Here is a 19,461-nt window from a genome sequence, read left to right as displayed (position 1 = left end):
CCCACAGAGAGTATAATGATCAAGGTGTGGGCTCTCGATCCAGGCCGCCTAGGGTCGTGCCTGGCCCTGCTACTCACCAGCTGGCTGTGGGATCCGGGGCTGGTTGCCCCAAGATCTTCATCTGCAAAATGGGGGTGGTCATGGTTCCCACCTCTGGACTCTTGGAAGGACTGTGTGCATTAACACGCATTAAGTGGCTGACAGCAGTACTTGGCACAGAGTAAAGTCTTGCTACTCTATCCCGGAACATTTCCCCAACAAGGTGACCAGGAAGGCCGCCCTCCACTTTGCAAGGAGCACGTTAAGTTTGTTTTTGGTTTCACTTCGTAAAAGGGAATTCGGAGTTAACCCATGTTCACAGAGCAAAGTGGCAGTGCAGCCAAGTCTGGAATGGAGACCTTGTCCCTGGCGCCGTGGCCTCACCTCTCCCCCCTCCCAGGCACCCTGGGCTCTGGTTTCCATCATTCTTCCTGGCCTTGGTGAGATCTTTCACCTCTATGTCTGTTCCCATAGCCAGTAGAAACTCACAACCTCATCCCTCACGGGGTACTTTGTATTTGAGCGGTCAACCCCTTATGCTACGGGAATGAACTTGTAGAGTGTCGGGAACCTGCTCGTAGGTTGGCAAGGTATTGGGGGAGGCAGAGAATGTCTTTGGGTCCCTGCTGTCACACACATGGCATTTTGTCTATTCGCTCTTTACTTCCCACAGTCCCTGCCTCATAGGTCCTTGGGATTAAAAGAAGCTGTCGGAACATCTGAGATCTTGTCAAAGGAGGGGCGGGAAGTCCTTGGTGACTGTGAACTCACTATGTGCATCAGCTCTTTGGATCGCCGAGAGGCACACTGTTGGGACTGGCCTATCTTCTTTCTCTCCTCTAGTCTAATGAGAGCGCAGGTCAAGAGGCAAGACGGAAACAACTGTATCAGGGGTATTCAAGTACACAGAAGTCAAGAAATTCAAAGATATGTTCTCCATAGTGGTTGCAAGTGGGTCCCATTGCACAGATGCAATGCGAAGGCACCCCTGGGGATAGCCAGGCAAGGGAGAGGGGAGCTGGACGCTTTGGCAGCCCGTTCCACACTCGCCAAGCTGCCAGCATGACGCTGTGTCCACTCTTCCTTTCTGGGATCACTACTAGCCCAGTGAAAACTGGCAGGACTAGAAGCTTGCAAACCACATATGGTGCTTGGATTGTGTGCTCTGTGGCTGCAAAGGGGGGGACAGATCCTGTTGACCCCAGGCCAGGGGACACAGCAGCATGTCAGATCTGAAGAACAGGACTTCACATAAATGGTTCACAGACATCTGCTGGGTCCAGAGCTTTCCTGGGACTAGTCTGAGCTGCCAATATGCCTGGAAGTCAGCTCTGGAGTGTGGTTGCTTTGGGAAAGGCCTGTCTGGAGGAATGCTGTGAGATCCCACCTGAGAGGTTCCACCTCTGACTCAAGCATCCACATCCAGCCAATCCACACTAGCTCGCCAGACATAGAGTGGACATTGATCTGGCTGGACGTGGCTGGCTCTCTGTTATTGAACATGCAGCAAAGAGAAAAATTATTATTTTACCTGATGGCATTAGGGCTCTCCCAGGGAAGGAGCTGCTTTCATTAAGAACTATCTTGATAGGTCATTTGGGTGAGAGATGAGGCCTTGAGGGCATGAGTAGAAGAAGAAAGACTATATATACAAAGAAGAGCCCCTCTGTATAAGAGCAGGGATCATAGTGCAAAGAAGGGAGAGCGGCAAGACCTTGGTTAGAGCCTGGGATTGTGTTCCTGGAGATGGTCAAGGGAGCGTCCGAGGACAGGGGATGTCTGCCCTGCAGTTTAAAATTCTTGATGCCTCATGCTGCCCTGAGCCCTGAAATCTCTAGTGGCATGTACTCCTCACCCCAGCTGAGTGTGCAATGATGGGGGCGTTGTGGGAGGAAGACCAAGGACGGGCTGGGGGATCGTAGGACAGAGCTAAAGGGGCATCCTCAGCTCGTGGAGGCGGGAGGGGTTCTCTGCAATAGCCCAACACCAGAGGTGCAAGGAGTGACAAAGGTACACCCCTGGGAATTCTCAGAAACCCTGGGGCTGGGCATTGGTTTCCCCCACAGGTCGAGAGACTGCACAGGGAACCTGTCTTCTCTAGATGGGATAGAGCTGGTTTTCTGGCAAATCCAGTCTTTATTCCCTTGAGGTCAACTCTCAGGATGCTCCTGCTGGCTAGTCTGGAAGAAAACAGCCAAGGCTTCACACCCCACCTCCCACTGCTCAGTCGCTTTTCCCATAGTCTCCAGGATGCCGGGTCACCCGGTCTCTGCTTGTTTAGCTCCTGCACAGGACTCACAGTGCTGCCAGGCAGATGCCACCCTTGGCTCACTGTCACTGCCTGGGAGCTGTTTGTGAAATCGAGCCACGCTTTGCACCCACTCCCTGCTGCTGCCTCCCCGGCCACTCATCAGGACTCTCCATTCTGGTCCCCTTCTGCACACCCAGCTGTCCTGTCCTTTGAGTTCTTTTCTGGCTCAGTCTCCTGTCCCTCCACCTTCCCCTTCTGCCATCGGTGCCTGGGTGCCACCCCTCCAACAGGCTGATGATGGCCTTCCTCACTCGTGACCAGTAAAGAACACACCTGTGTCCTCCGAGGGCATGCCCAGTGGATGGTCAAGTATAGGACGTTTTTTATTTTCTGGAAACTTCCTAAAAGCCTGGCCCAGGCTGTGCCCTGCCCACGCCCTCTCTGAGGGAGGTCCTCAGCCCAGGTAGGTCCCGGCTTTGCAGCAAAGCAGCCCTGTGGACGCCTGACCTATCCCTGCCCTGGCATCCCCTCTCTTGTTCCCTCGCTGTGCTCCTCCTGGCCTGTGTCTGGGCCTCTGCTGCTTCCCAGCAGCCTGCCAGGCCTGTGTGGCGTGTGGCCAGAGCAGCCACTGCGTAAATACCGTGGTTTGAAAGGAACTGGGGGTAGCCTTCCCTACCTACGCACCCCCCATAGCGTTCTTCCCCACCATCTCCTTTCTGGATGCTCCTCTCCACTTGCAGCCCCTCCTGACCCACCCACCCCATCCAGCCCCGTATCCTTCGGGGACCCCTCCTGCTTAACATCCGCAGGGAGTGTGGAACGAGGCCTGGACAGTCCTGGCCCTGCCGCTCACCACCTGGGTGGGCTCAGGACGTCAGTAGCCTCGGCTGGAAAATGAGGTTGAATTCGATGCCCAGCTCTGACACCCCTATGGCTCCTACTTGGGGCAGAAACATCTGTTTTCCTTTTCCAGAGCCTGCGCACTCCCTGCCGGTAAAATCTGGTTTCACAAGGGAGACGGCGTTCGCAACTCATTTGCCAGGTGGAGATGGTGGACATCCCTGAAACTGGGGAAGATCCAGCCTGGTGTTCTCAGCTCTGACTGCACATTAAGGTCCCCAGGGGGGAGCTTTTAAAACATACGCAGGCTTAGATCCCGCCCCCCAGAGAGTCTGATCAATTGGACTGGGTGGGGCTCTGGCATCTTTATGTTTTAAAAGCTCCCCAGGTGGCCCTAATGTGCAGCGAAGTTAGAACCGCCGCTCTAGTGTCTTGCTGCTGGCTTTGCTGCTTGATGCGTGGTTCTCACTGCGGCCGCACCAGCGTCCCCAGAGCCTCTTCGACACGCAGGCTCGCAGGCCCTGCCCCAGACTTCTCCACCAGAATGTGGAAAATAGCAGGGTCCCTGGGGTTCCCGTGCAAGGCTTTTGCTCCATAAGTGGTCTTTTAGGATTCTCTTTAGCCTGAAATATCTCTTCTTTTGCATAAGTGGCCCCAAATCCATTTTGGGTGTAGACGTGGCATAAAGAATTTGTATCCAAGGTCAGTCACTGTTAATGTGCAGGAAGATAGGTATAACATCGACGCCCTAACCATTTTCACTCCTCAGAGCCGAGCTCTAGCTCCGTCCCCACAGGGCCTTTGCACATGCTGCATTCTGCTTGGTGTGTTCCTCATCCTCCTTCTGGCCTCTGCCATCTTCCCTCTGACCTGGCCGTCTCCTACTCACCCACAGCTGGACGAGCGGGGCTGTTTTGTCCCATGCACATCATTTGCCACCCTCCCCTGTCACCTCATCCATCTTTCTTCCTGTCTCCCCCTTTGGCTGGAGTCGTAGCCTTTCAACAACAGCTCCCAGGATGGTCCAGGGTGGAGTCAGGGAGAGAACCACGTCTGCTAGTGGGGAGATCCAACTTCCAAATCCAGTCCACTTCCTCACCTTCTTTGCCACTTTTCTTATGTTGACACAAAAGGAGGCCGAGAATATACTTTTTTGATGCACCTTACAGGGGCTTTGTGAGGGTCAAATCACGCAATGAATGCTGAGATGCTTTCCAAAGTGAGAAGAATCCACAGATGTAAATCACAGTCACTCTTGTTAGTGCTGGTGGCAGGGCATGGGTGCCAGAGCGAGCTGTGAGAATGTAGCGAGCAGAAGGGAAGCACAGACCCTCTGACGCATGATAGTGGAGGTGCATGTCTTTACCGTCCCCAGTGCTGAGCATCAGATGTTTAGAAAGGTCATGCCGCACAGACCCAGGAGAGCTTTTCCCTCCCGTTTAGCCACGCCCCCCTCCATTCCCGTTGCTCAGCAACGCCCTCCTGGATCCCAGTTTCGGGCCCTGCCTCCACCCTGCTCTGGGTCAGGACCGCGGGGGTTGCACCTCTTTGGCAGGGACAGGACTAGAACGCTCACATCTGTGTCTTTATAGAAGAATAGGCGACCAGGCTGAGTGGGGAAACTAGAAGGCCTCTCTGCCCCTCAGAAACCATGTGGCCAACAGGTCCTAATTCTGAACTATTTGGCCACATTTGCAGTGCAAAAATGCACACACACACACACACACACACACACACACACACACGAGAATCACTGCTTTTGTTCTTAGGTTCTGCTTTCTTGAGGGCAGGTGTTGATAAGAGCCCAAGTGTTTGAGAAAAAAAAAATCTCCAAAGCTGAGAAAGGACCTGGGAACCAGAGTGCAAGCAGAAGAAAGCAGCCCAGGCAGGGCCAGGAACTGAGAAAAACTCACTCCCACCCTGGCCCACAGTCGCTGTGGTGTGGCCCTGCTAAGGGACACCGGCCCCTTGGAGGGCTCCCATGGGGCCAGTCTGCTGGGCACCCTGAGCCCCTGGCTCCCTGTCTCTGGGTCTCCATCACCTCATTTGAAAATGATGACTGTAGGATGAGGATTTCTCTCTAGAGCACCCCTTGCTCTGGGTGGAACTGATGCAGCCCTGGTCTGGACCAGCGGCGGCAAGAGAAACTGTGGGGCGGAGTACCTGAGCGCGCCCGGGAGGGTCCCTGCGGGTTGGCTTCCAGGCAGGAGGTGGCTGTCAAGACAGGAGGGCCTTCAACAGTGACACATTGGGCACTGGGCTGCCCTCTGAGCCACAGACCCTCAGGTGAGCGCACAAAGCCATCCCCACCAAGAAAAGACCGGTGTCCTCACTGGGATGGACGGGAGCAGTCCCAGCTCCAGTTTACAGAGAGACGAACAAGGCCGTCTCAACTCACAGCTCGTACTTCGATATTAGAGCGCTTAGCGACTGTCAGGAAAAGAGCCAGAGTTGGCATGTTGCAGCTGGCCCTAGGCATCAGATGAGTGACACAGGCCCCACCAAAATAAAGGTACGCATTTTCATGCAGGACCACCTCTGAGGCAGCAAAGAGCCTGACCCAACCCAACCAACATTTTATCCCCCTAATGAGTGTGTAAACAGGAGAATTCGTGAAGTTAATGTTTCTGCTTTCCTGCAGGGACATTAGCGGGCATTGATTTTTAGCCGTGATGGATGCCACGCGCAATGACTTCTGACTGAAGGGGACGATGCCATCGGAGGGCCTGTGAGGTGTGAAACATTGTGCACTTGCCCAGCTCGGCAGCAACTTCGACTCGCTGTCCTAGTAGTGCCTCATTGGTAGGGTGACCGGGAGAGAACTGTGAAAGACCACCATGTTCTGGATGGATGGCAGCAGCAGCCCCAGAGACCCCAGAATGCAGCCTAGCCCGGGGGGAATTCCTTGGGAGGGGGGTGTGCAGGCAGGGGAGGGGGAGGGGGGCGTGCAGGCAGAGAAGTGAGAGACAGTAGACAGCCCGTGCATGAGAGAGCTTCACCCTGAGGAGGGAGGAGTGGGATGCGAGACAGGTCCACAGGGCCCCAACAGCACATGTGATGCTCTGTGTCCAAAAGCAAAATCCAGACGCAAACACAGCATAATTGGAAGACGTGACAATGCTGGAGGTGGGTTCAAGGGTGTTTGTTATATGACTCACTACTGGCCAATACACCTGAAATATTTTGTAATGAATCAAACACGTAAAGGAAAAAAGTCAGGTATAGGGCAGCGTGTGTAGTAAACCCCTGTCTGTGTACGTGAGACGGCTTATGGATATGGTGGCACCCAGACAGGTTATCTCCACCGGGACCCACGGGACGCGGGGAGCACAGTTCCCTCTGTGAGGAGACCCAGGACACTCAGCACGAATTGCTGGAAACTGCTTTCTCCTCTAGGTTCTTTCATCCTGTTTGGATGTTGGACTGCATGCCTACATTACCTAATTTTTATTTTGTTTTATTTATTTATTTATTTATTTATTTATTTATTTATTTATTTGACAGAGAGAGAGATAGAGAGAGAGGGAACACAAGCAAGGGGGAGGGGGAGAGGGAGAAGCACGCTTCCTGCCGAGTAGGGAGCCCGATGTGGGACTTGATCCCAGGACCCTGGGATCATGACCTGAGCTGAAGGCAGAAGCTTAACCAACTGAGCCACCCAGGTACCCAATGTATTACCTAATTTTAAAAAATGACATAATTATGTCTAAAAGTTAAGAAAAGACAAATAGAGAAGGGAGAGGAAACCAAAAGGAAAAGCTTTAAAGAAAAAAAAAAAGAGATGGGTGGGGAAAGAGACTCCTGAAATGCTGGAATTGAGGCTGGGCACTCGGTGGTGAGTGTTTGGCAGAGAGCCTTGGAGGCTCCCGTCCCCCAGTGAGGAGCTCTTTCCTGGGAGCAGCTTTCTGAGGACGCAGGAAGACAGCCCAGGGGAGGAGGCTGCCTGCAGGGCTGGCCCAACGTGCGTGGGAGGCCCTTCCTGTCCCGGGATCAGCAGCTCTGGGCTCTCCTGCCACCTCCAGCCGTCCAGAAGGTGGCCACTGCAGGGGCTGGCAGCCTGAGCGGGGAGGTGGGAACCAGAATGGGGACAGTGGAGGGTGGTCAGTAAGGTCCAGGTGACGGTTCTCCTGGGGAGGAGGTCCCGGTCCCAGCAGGGCCCTCGGTTGGAGGGAGTGCACTGGTTTGCACATGAGCTCCCCTTTGCACACTACCTCTTCGAGGTCAGTGGAGGAGAAGGGTTGATGCCATGCGGCCGTGTCACTAAATTGACCCCATGCAACACTCCTTCCTAGATTTTTCATTTCTCAGAAATGGACCCCTTCCCCACCCACCACACCCCACCGCCCACTCAGCCCATGACTCCGCTGCTGGCAGACCCAGTGAGGGAAGAGAAGTGGAGTCAGATGGTAGGGGGCTTTTTCTCTGGAGCAGTATCAGGCCTGCCAGCTAGAGTTTAAGCTCCTTGTGGATTTGAGGCTGCTTCATGCCTCTTGAACCGCTTCAGCCCCAAACTAGGCCAGGCACTTAGAAGGAGCTCCAGAACGTTTTGTTGAATTGAATTTGACCACTGAGAGCAGCTGACTCCCTCAGGCTAAACACATGATAGCCGGAATCTTCCCAGGCTTGAGTCCTAGCAGGCAAGCTACTCTGTGGGCGGCCAGAGGAGGGAGAAGTTTCCAGCTCTTGCCACCCCTGGATCCCACTCTCTTCACTTACAGGGAGGAAGCATCCCAGAAGGAGCACCAGACTGGAGGTCACCTGGGACCAGGAGTTTGGTCCTCTGCCCCCACAAAATAGCACTCTGCAAGTTTGAAAAATTGTCAGGTGTAAGCCCGGGGGACTGGTGATAGCAGCTGCCTTCAGAGTATAGTCCCCAGACCAAGGCATCCGTACCATATGGGAGCTCATTAGGATGCAAATCCTCAGACCCCGCCCTGGACCTGCTGCAGAGACTCTGGGGTGGGGCCTTGGCCCTCCAGTTTACCAAGCCTGCAGGCGATCCTGATGCCTGATGGAGTGTGAGACCGGGCTTCTCCCCTGTGCAGGAGGAAGGGAGGCCCAAGAGCAGTTTAGAGAGCCTCCTGAGGGATGCCAACTTCTGTGCTCAACCCTGGGCCTGCTTTCTCACGTCCCATTTTGCCAGGAGGAGCTGGAGGCCCGAGCAAGCGGAGAGCCCTCCACTGTCTGCTTTCCTGCTGCAGTGGCTGGAGACCAGGCCCTGGGGTGTCCTAATTCCTATTCAGTTGCTTAGGTTATGTAAATGAAAAGGACAGTGGTGAATGCCAGGGTGCTGAGTGCTGGGGAAGTTACAGGTGTGAAGGGAAGGAATCCTAGTGGAGAATTTGGAAATCAATAGCTCACTCCACTGACCCAGGGGAGCAATGAACACCTTCCCAGCCATGCCCCTGGGGCTGCTCTGAGATCCACTGTAATGACCGCCTTGCAGGTGCTGGAGGCGGTAAGCCCTCTTCATGGGGACAGACAACGATAGGGCAGGGCCAGTGTTGGCCACGTGGAAACTGGAGCCTAGGCAGGTCAGCAGAATGCTCGCCCCAAGGTGAGGGCCCTGTCCCATTTAGGGACAGAGAGGGGCTGAGTGCCGGGTCCATTTCAGCGGGTAGAGAGCTGTCTGCCTAGCGCAGCCTCACACATGGCCGTGCTCCGGGCTGCACCCAATGCTGCAGGAGCAGCAAGGACAGCTGGGAACTTGCACTTCCTTCCCAGCACCAGCACCAGAGGAGCTGGCCTGGGGCACCTGTCAAGGGGATCAACATTTGGAGGCCCATGTTATAATGTGAGCCAAGCTAGAAACAGAAAAAAACCCACCTGGGAACGGGGCCTGGGGGGTGGAGGGGTGTGTGTGTGCAGGATTAATTTAATTAAGTCCTGCTTTGGGGACCAGGCTAAATTTAGCAGCTGCCTAGGCTGCTGGTTTGACTCCTTCCCTGCAACTCCCTCCCATCTGCCCGTTGTGCCTCCTGCAGGTGATTAATTCAGAATTCTGGGCTGGAATGCACAGATGCACCTGCTGATTGCTGAGCCCCATCTTTGGCCTCTGCAACCGCTGTGTCTCTGGGTCCTGGAAGGGGGGGGGTGCGTTCAGAAACCCCAGAGCAACCCTCTCACCCTTCTCCAACGAGGTACACACTTGGTCCCTCCTAGCGACTCCTCAGATGGCCGTAGCACCCCGCCAAGAAAGCGCCACCACTTTGGGCCGAATTCTCTATCATTCCGCTGTTCTCAGGGGAGTTTAAGAAAATGCACTAGACCTTTGCACCTTCGCACCGTAGGGAGGAGGGGAGGGGTCCCTTGCTATAATTTTTCTTCCAGGTCTACCTACTCTTCCCCTGTGATGACTCATGCTTGTTTTTTTCACTCCAGACTATTTGTGCTCTTGTTTCCCCTCTTCCTTATTTGGGGGATCATTCTGAAGTTCATCAGTATCTCCACCAGGTTTGAAACAGGTGTCAAAAAGAGAAGGAGAGGAGATGGGAGATGATGTGAGTGACCACAAATATCGATGGTGATTGACAGTCTTGAGCGTTCGGGTATTTGTTCATCAGACTTTTATGGATGGTCTGCAGACACCGCGCTGACATAGAAGCGGGAGCAAGATACTGAGCAAGATGCCCTCGCTGCCCTCAGCCAGCTGGCCGTCTAGGAAGGCTGGATGCCACTGCTGGGTGAGGTGTCCGCGGGGACCCTGCCCCCGAGCAAGGGACATGATTAGTAGTAATCTCACAGTAGCAGATTTCCAGGCTTTGTGCTATGAGCCAGGCTCAGTGGGTGAAATCATGGAAGGACGCTCTTTTTCTCCCTTTACTGTTTTTCGTACCACATCTTGAGCTCTTCCCTCCAGTCCCTGTATCAAATCTTTCAGGGATCCCCCAGCCATGCTGGCCACACCCAGGTATTAATGAATGGCTTCATTTTTAGGTATTGAAAAATCCCACTCAATTTAAGACCCACACCTCAATATCTCATCCAGTTTCCAGTTCCAGACTTTTCCTCCCACCTGCTACACTTCTGGGTTCCTACCCAGGTTTGGGGTCTGCAGAAGAGATGGGGTGTGGCCGGCATCTTTTCTCTGGGCTCGTCCCTCTCCTTCCCTCCTGCTGCCTGCTGTTTTTGGCCTCTCCAAGGTCAGGTGCAGGAGAAGACATTAGAAGAATAAAGCGAAGTCCGATGTAGCTGATTCTGGTTTGAAACTGGGCCCCTCTGGGAGGCAGGTGCCTCAGTACAGGCTGGTTCTCTCCTGGGTACATCAGTGGGTCTGGGCAGCTTGGACTGAGAGAGGCCGCGGTTTAGGATGAAAAACTTTGTAGTCAGACGGGCCTAATTCCCAAGCCTCAGTCTGTCCTCACTAGCAGTGTGCTCTTGGGCAAATGACTTAACCTCTCCATGCCTCAGTTTCCCCTGCCATGGAACGCGGTGGGGGGGGCAGGGATAGACCTTCTTCCCAGAGGAATTATGAACGTTCGTGGGAATGTATGTACAGTGACTGAGACTTCGTGAGTGCCTAACAGACACAGTGCCTAACAGCGTAGTAATTTTTAAGAGGCTGAGTCTCCCTTAGAGTTTTCAATAGCTGATCTCTGTGTCCTATAGGGTGTGAGTTAAATCTGCCTCCAGACTTGACCAATGCCCCCTCCCTGCTGTTTCCCTGCCAGCCCCTTTCTCGCCCCCACTGTGACCCCCCCCCCCCGCTCCTTAATCAAGAGAACTGGAAAGAGCTGGGACTACAGGGGTCATAATGGCTGTGGTTATGGAATGCTGCAATAGTTTGACTAGTTATAGGTCTATGAATATACATGATTTTAAAACGCTTACCAAATTCGCGATGCCATATAAACGTGAAGATGATTTTCGTAACAGCCAGGTCCAGATGCCACCCATCCCTGTGAATGAGGAGGCCATGGCTTTCAGGAGCCTGGGTTTCCTCCAGCTTTCCCCTTTGGCTCTCTCTTTGGGGCTGTTGCCAACTTACTTCCGAGTTTCCCTTGGATTTTAATCCCCTAGGGGAAGAAGCCTTTTTATGGGAATAGCTTTTCTGGTTCATTGAATCCAGGCCAACTGGAGGGAGGAAGCTCCAACTGTCTTTCCTTTTTTAAAATCCCTGGAGGTTTGGGTCCCCAGCCCTCCCCCACCATGCTATCCTCCCTGAGTTTGTGGGACCACCTAGGAGTCAAGATGACGGGAGCTGGGGTAGAAGGTGCCCTTTTCTAGAAAGGTTTAGCTAATTCGTGGCCTAAGGCTGCTATAATGCCCTGTCCACAAGCCAGATACCCTTCAGCCAAAGCCTGTAAACTTAGTGGAGGTACGTTCTTACTGACCACGTTGAGTGCACCAAACGGAGGGCTCCTTTGTATTTTGCCCTGAGAGCAGAAAGTTCTGGAGTGACTACCTAGAATTCAGGCTGGGGAAATGATAACAGGCAGCCAGTGTTTTTGAATTTCCAAATGAATAAATACTACTTGAGGAGTCTTTCATTTTAAAGACTCTGGAGAATGTCGTTTTCACAATTTCTAAGAAGTGATAAACACTTGTTATGTCATCTTGGGCCAGGAATTTTGACCTTCTGGTACTGTCTGTCCAGGCTTCAGAGGAGGAGGGGGGCAAGGCAGGTGGCAGGGGAGCAGTTTCAGACCCAGTGGCAGCCATGTCTGATTTTGCCCAGGCCAGCCTGGCTGCAGCTCCATGGAGCCAGGGAGAGGGGGGTCCCTGATCATCCAAACACCCCCCGAGGTGAGGTGATGGGGCCTCGTTTTCCTTCAGTAGGGAAGAACGTGCAGGCGCAGGAGACTCTGGCCTGGGCACAGAGATGACTAATGGTCCAGCTCAGGGCACATTCTTTTCTTTTTCCAACAATAGACCCTATTTCCTGCCTAGAGAAGGAAGAACAGACTGTCCCCAGTGTTCCCCTCCATGTTCCTAATGACCCTCAAAAATACCCCGAAGGAGCAGTTCTGATGAGCAACCCAAGATAATTAGGATGTGCCCTGCAGCAAGTGAATCAGAGGATAGGACACATTCTGCATTGGCATGCCACTACCTGGCTTGAAGGTTGCAGACCCCTTCCTCCTACAGAAGCCTTGCCCATGTTCTTCCCCACTACAGAGGCTTGTTACCCTCAGGAGCTTGGGCAGCCCAAAGGGAGCACCCCTAGTGTAGCAAGGTTGGACAGATCTCCCAAGGGCCCTGGCACTGCAGCCCTTGGACTCAGAGCACACAGCCCCAGCCAGAACCCATAGGTATGGGGACTGAATGGAGCCATCCACAGTCCTGTGGATGGTTGAGGCTTCTTTCCTCCCTTTTGTAAAAATATTAGTAGCTATCGCTTATTAAGCACCCACTACATGCCCAATTCTCTAAATGAATTATCTCTTTGAAAGCAGGCAACAGCCCCATGAGTAGGTACAAGCATAACTATTACAACCCTTATTTTAACCCATGTGGAAACTGAGCCGTAACACAATTAGGGGACCAGAGCACACAAAACACCTATCTGTATTGCTGCATAAACATCAAGTACATTCGTTTTAACTGCTATATAATATTTCATCGCATCCCTGCAAGGCAGAGATAATGGGCAGCCTTGTGGTGTTCCTGATTAAGGGGAATGCTTCCAGTGTGTCACCGTGAAGTATGATGGTTGTAGTATGTGAGATAACCTTTATCAAGTTAGGGAAGCTCCATTCAGTTCTTAACTTGCTAAGAGTTTATTCAGGAGTAACCATTACATTGGATCACAGGCTTTTCTCCCCCTCTTCTGAGATGATTATATAATTGGTCTCCTTTAATCCATTACTCTGCTGAATTACACTAGAGACTTTCTGATGCTAAGTTACTCTTCCCAATTCCTTGGAAAGATTCAATTTAATGGTGATATATAATATATTTTTAAAATATATGGCTGTATTTGGTTTATCTATTATTTTTCAGCTTTTCTGGATCTTTATCCATGAGGGAGATTGGCCTGTAATCTTCCTTCTTCACACTTTCCTGGTGTGAGGTTTTTATTAGCCTTACAAAATGGATTGCAAAATAGGCTTTCTTTTCTTATGCTTAAGAAGATTATGTAGAAGATGAAATAGTTTACTCCTGGCCTGTCTGATAGAACTTGCCCATAAAACCATCTGGGCCTATTGGTTTGTTTGTTTGTTTTTGTGGGGAGATTTTAAGTTACTTATTCAGTGTATTTACTGGTTATAAGACTCATCAGGTTTTCTATTTGTTTTAGAATCCATTTTCGTAAATTATATTCTTCTAGGCATTTGTCCATTTTACTGAAGTTTTCAAGTATATTGGCCCAAAGTTCTTCATATTATTTCCTTATGATCTTTAAAAAGTCATTGTAGTATCTGAGGTTAGCTCCCCTCCTTTCCTAATATTATTTGATTTTCTTCTTCTTCTTCTCTTCCTCCTTCTCTTTTTAATCAGTTTCCCCAGAGGCTAGCCTTTTAAAGAGACATCTAATTGCTTTGTTAACTTTCTCTATTGTTTTTTTTTTTAAGATTTTATTTTTTTATTTGAGAGAGAGAGCAAGAGCAGGAGGAGGGGCAGAGGGAGAGGAAGAGAGGGATGAAGTGGGAGAAGCAGACTGCCTGCTGAGCAGGGAGCCTGACTTGGGCTGATCCCAGGATCCTGGATCATGACCTGAGCTAAAGGCTGATGCTTAACTGACTGAGCCACCCAGGTGCCCTTTAACTGTCTCTCTTGTATCTCTATTTTACATTCGGGTTAATTTCTTCTTTTTCTAGTCCCCTGTCTATATTCTTTGGTTTTATTCTGTTGATTTTTTTTTCTAAATTAGTTCATTATTAATGAACCTTCTTTTTTATAAGAATTCAAGGCTATTAATTGCCCTCTACATACTGCTTTATCTGCATCCTACAAATGTGATAGATGGTCTTTTCATTATCATTCAGTTTAAGTATTTAAAATTCTGTTATGATTTTGGTCTTCAATCAGTATTTTTAAATTTACAAATATAATTTTTGCTTCTGTTTGTTTTTTTTTAGTTATGTTTTGTTACTGATTTCTAATCGAATGGCATTAAGATCAAGGAACTTGGACTGTGTTATTCTTTGGAATTATTTAATATTGCTTTATACCTGGTCAGGTTTCAAAATTCTTCTCTGTGAACCCAAGAATGTATGTTTTCTAATTTAGGAGGCAAAGCTTTGCATTAAATCAAACTCAATCATTCAGAGTTAAAAGTCCAAAACTCCTATATTCTTGCATGTTGTATCTGGTAGATCTGTCAAGTACTGTGAGAAGAGTTTTTCAATTTCCAAGTCTACTGCTGTGTCTGGCCCACTTCTCCTTGTTCTTTTATCAAATTTTTCTTCACATATCTTGAGGATATTTTATCGTGTACATACAAATTTGGAATTATTATATTTTCCTGGTGAATTGAACATTTTATCATTAAGTAGTTACCTGTTTATCTTTTAGAAATGCCTTCATTACATATTTGTTGATGTGTTCTCTCTCTCACTTTCAGTTGTTCTTTTTTTAAGTCTTAATTTCACTGTCATGCTTAAAAGATCGTTTTTCTGGGTACACAGTCCTAAGGTGTCAATCATTTAAACACCTTGGAGATATTTTCTACTGTCTTTATTTTGTTGTCTTACATCTGATTACCGTGGTGGATCTAGCTGACAAAGAAGTAATGTACGACCTTCCCATCCCCCTGACATACACACACAGACACACACCTGATCTTGATGTCTTATGCCAAGGTGGCCAGGATAACAACCATGTCAACCCAACAAAATGGTATTTTGAGACCAGGCTTCAAACCTAGAAAGGGATATTTCCAGGAGAGAGATTAAAGCCTGAGCATAGTAAGGGGTGAGGCCAAAGACCTCACAAGTATGGAGACCTGATCTAGGGTAAGATGAATATAGACTGAGATTCTAAATCCTTCAAGAAGAGGGCACCTCAGGTCTGGGTCCCTGTGTTTGGGAAACTAATGGCAGGAGCCATGAAGGTCAGTTTCTTCTGTGAATTGATAACTGTGAACACTTGCTCAGCAGCCGAGGGAATCCACTAAGCAATGTGCCATCTTCTGAGGGCCAGGAGTGAAGAACAAAAACAAAAAAATTTACCCATGAAAAAATGGAACCCCAAGCTGATATCATACTCCAAACAGATAAAACTCTCCCATTAGGGCACCTGGGTGGCTCAGTCAGTTAAGCATCTGCCTTTGGCTTAGGTCATGATCCCAGGGTCCTGGGATCAAGCCCCACATCAGGCTCTCTGCTCAGAGGAAGCCTGCTTATCCCTCTCCCTGCTGCTCCCCCTGCTTGAACTCTCTCTCTCTGTGAAATAAATAAATAAAATCTTTAAAAAAAAAACCTCGTCTATTAAAGACAGAAAGTTTTATATTGAAAAAAGAACTTTTTTTTTAAAAAGGACAAAATCTAAGTATATACTTTTTATAAGGCACATACATACAATTTTTCTGACACAAAGACATTGAAAGCCAAGGGTTGAAAGGGAATATATCATGCAGACATTAAAAGAAACCTGGTCTTTCAAGGTTAATAACAATGTAGAAAGCAAAGAGAAAAGCATAAATAGAAAAAGAGGATCACTGCTTACTGATAAAGGAGATAGTCTGCTAGGACATATAATAATCATGCATCTTTATGTGCCTAACAACATAGCTTCAAAATAAGGCAAGCAGAAATTGAAAGAAGCAAAGGACAAATCCACAATTACCCTTGGAGATTTTTTAGCACATTTTATAGAAATAGGCAGATCAAGGAGATACAAACTCGTAAGGCTACAAAAGGTTCAAACAAGACAAGTTATAGGCATCAGCCAATGGGTCTATATATAACCCTGCATCCTGCAAAAGGAAACTACATCTTTTCAGGCACACATTTATAGAAACCGAGCATGGACAAGACCACTAAGGAAGTCTCAGCAAATGCCAAAGAACCAATATCACGCAGACCACGTTCTCTACCACCATTTAATGCAACCAGAATTCAATGATTAAAAAGCACTTCCCTCTGCCTTAACCAGTAGTCAGTCACTCTATCATGGATGCTGGCATCAAGAACAAGGCTCAGAGCAGGATAGGGTAACCTTGAGGCTGGAGGACGGCTGAGGGGCATAATGTTTCTAAATAGAACTAGAGAGCATGTGTGTGCCCCTTTTGTTCATGACGTAAAGGGTAACCTGATGGTGATATTTACAGCCTACATCTTCAGAGCATGCTCAGTGGAGTCTCCTTGGCAGCTGAATACATCAAGGTGAGGTAGCCAGGAGAGCCCTTATTATACTCATTTTACAGATGAAAGAGCTGATGAATAGACAGCGGACCTCACCTACCAAGGTACTGAAAAAAAAAAAAGGTAAATGGTGGAGCTGAGATTGAATTCTTGTATGTTGACTTCCGTTTGGTTGCTCTTCCAATTGCATCAGCTGTGAATACTTTATATTCACCTTCAAGTCTGACTAGACTAAAATTCTTGAGAGCAGGCCCTAAAACCATGTTCATTACTCTCCTCAGTGCCTGGCAATGGAAGAGCTCAGTAAATACTTGTTGAATGAATGCTGAATTAAGTTATTAATTTCTGCATGGGCATTCGCATGTGATACACTGTAGGAAATTTGGGGGAAAAATAGAAAGTAGAGAGAAGAAATTAAAATCTCCCAAATTCCTTTCATCAAGTATTTTATAAAACTTATTTTAGTGGCTGCAAGTATACATGTGTTCACCATTTAGGTCATTTTCATATTTTCTCTTTTACAAATAATTCTGTGACAGTTACCGCCACACACCATTTCCTGAAGATAAATTTCTAGAGCTGGAATTACTAGGTCAAAGGGTATACAGTTTTTAAAGGCTTTGATACTCATTGCCAGATCCTTTTCCTTAAAGCTATACTAATTTGCCTTCTCCGATGTAAGAATGTGTCAACCTCTGCATACCCTCATCAATATTGTTTTTTTTTTTTCCTTTTTTAGGGTAAACTTTTTATTGAAGTACTACCTACATAGATAACACGAGACATTATAGGTGTACGGTTCAGTCAGTTTTCACAGCAGTATACTCATGAGCCCAGCATTTAGATCTTGACATAGAATATGATCAGCGTTCCAGAAGCCACTTTCCAGGCATTATCATGATCCCAAGGGTAACGATTGTCCTTTTAACATCGTAGCTTACTCAGGCTTGACCATGTTTGAACTTCATATAAATGGAATCATGTAGCACTGTTCTTTTGTGTCTACCTTATTTCACTCAACATCATGCTTGGGAATTCATCCATATTGCTGTGAGTAGCTGTAGTTTGTGTATTCTTGTTTCCGTATTGCATTTCATTTTGTGAAAGTAAGATAATTCACCCATTTTACTGTAGATGGGTATTTGGATAATTTCTAGATTGGGACTGTTAGAGCCAGCGCTGCCATGATTATTCTTGTACATAACTTCTGGTGAATGATCATTAGCATTTCTGTTAGCTATGTTTGTACGATTGGAATCGCTGGGTGGCAACATTAAGGATTTTTAATTTTAAAAAAATTGCCTAGTATGCCTGGCTGGCTCAGTAGGTAGAGCATGTGACTCTTGATCTTAGGTCTGTGAGTTTGAGCCCCACATTGGGTGTAGAGATTACTTAAAAAATAAAATCTTAAAAAAAATTGCCTAGTTAGCTAATGCTTAAATCAATGAATAATGGCTAATAGAGAATTTCAGACCATCTGGGGGTTGGGTGTTAGTTGGACCCGAGGCCTTTTCCCAGATTTCTCGTATCTTGTGTCGTGGGGACTGCTGGCATAGCCATATGAATACGTAGAGCCTTGTATTTACAGTTTCTATGTAGAAGTGCAGACATTCCCAAATATATTAGTAAATGTGGTCAGAATTGGGGGTGGAGCTAGCCATGTGGTTGTGCAGGTGACCATGAACAGAGATTTGGGGGGATCCCTTTGTGGGGACCTTTTGTTCCAGGTGTGTTCTGATGGATTGGGGCAGATTATGTAGGGTGTGAGAAGCCAAGCCAAAATGTTGGGAGGTTTATTCTATAGGTGATGGATTGTCATACAGTGCTTTCGAGCAGGTTAGTGCCTTCATGGAAGCAATGTTTTAGAACAAATGAGAAGGGACGCCTGGGTGGCTCAGTCGGTTAAGTGTCTGTCTTTGGCTCAGGTCATGATCCCAGAGTCCTGGGATTGAGTTGGGCCCCTTGCTCAGCAGGGGGCCTGCTTCTCCCTCTCCCTCTGCCTGCTGCTCCCCCTGCTTTTGCTCTTTCTCTCTGACAAATAAATAAATAAAATCTTTAAAAAAAAAATAAAGCGAATGAGAATATCGCCAGAATCCAGTTCATGCTGGTTGGAAAGGCACTGACAGAGAAGCCACAGGACTCTGGGGAGGAGAGCAAGGAGGGTCCTTGTCTGTGGGAGAACCTCCTGGGGCCATGCTGCCGTGTGCTGCCACTTTCTCTGGCCTCCCTTGTGCCTTTCCTGCCCAAACTTCCTTCTCTGACCCCAGCCAGCACCAGAAGCCTTCAGGAGGTGGGCTCCTTGGGGAAGGACCATGTGTGTCCTGCCTACCACCCTATTCCCTGCACACAGCATAGTGCCTGCACATAGCAGGTGCTTGATAAATGTGTGTAGAACAATGATTATTCTTTCGTATCAGAGCTGATTTCCCCTCTCTGCCAGCCCTTCTCACATGGCTCGTGTCTGTTGATCTGTAGTCCTGGCTTTGTCCCGAGCCACTGCCTTGTGTCCCCTTGTTTCCTTCCTTCAGAGCTCTCGAACCCTGCTTACAGGTGAGTGCGTGAAGGCAAACTCTGTGCAGAGGCAGGGCGATCACTTCCCCTCCAAGAGTTCATCTCTTCCCTCCTCCTGGCTTCTGGGAACATGGGCTCAGGTCGACATCTGCGTGGCCAGTGCTCCAGATCCGTGTGTTCGTTCTGCCTCCGCCCAAGAAGCGGCAGTGGGGAAGCCATCCCAGGCTCAGGACTCATGTGTCTTCCTTTTACCAGCAGCCAAGGGCAGGTCACTGGGGGGACTTGCCCCTTGCCCTACCCAACGCAGGCCCCCGGCACCCTGTAAAAGTCAGGCGGTGCTGGTGCCAGAAGACAGAACCACTCCAGGCCCCGTGTGGTCCTTTGTCTTCATTTTATTTAGGTGCTTTTTTTCCCCAGTGGAGTTTGGACACGATTCCCTGGTGATAAAAAGCTGCTGCGTCTTGCAGGATCTGCCTGCAGCCAAATGTGAGGGGACGCTGGGCCCCACCTGAAGCTTTGTGTGAATCAGTATGGCCTCTTTCTCCTTTCCTTTTTTTTTTTTTTTTTTTTTTT

At 48.9% G+C, this 19,461-nt stretch overlaps 1 protein-coding gene across 2 annotated transcripts in view; it reads left to right on the top strand.

Annotated features, from left to right (window-relative positions):
* ZBTB7C (zinc finger and BTB domain containing 7C) overlaps positions 1 to 19,461 on the top strand; it is a 302,671-nt gene that overhangs the window by 30,843 nt on the left and 252,367 nt on the right. The gene's annotated exons all lie outside the window — the stretch shown is intronic.

This window comes from Ailuropoda melanoleuca, chromosome 14, assembly GCF_002007445.2.
Source record: "Ailuropoda melanoleuca isolate Jingjing chromosome 14, ASM200744v2, whole genome shotgun sequence".
In the NCBI taxonomy this organism is placed as follows: Eukaryota; Metazoa; Chordata; class Mammalia; order Carnivora; family Ursidae; genus Ailuropoda; species Ailuropoda melanoleuca.
This window is presented reverse-complemented; position numbering and strand designations above follow the sequence as displayed.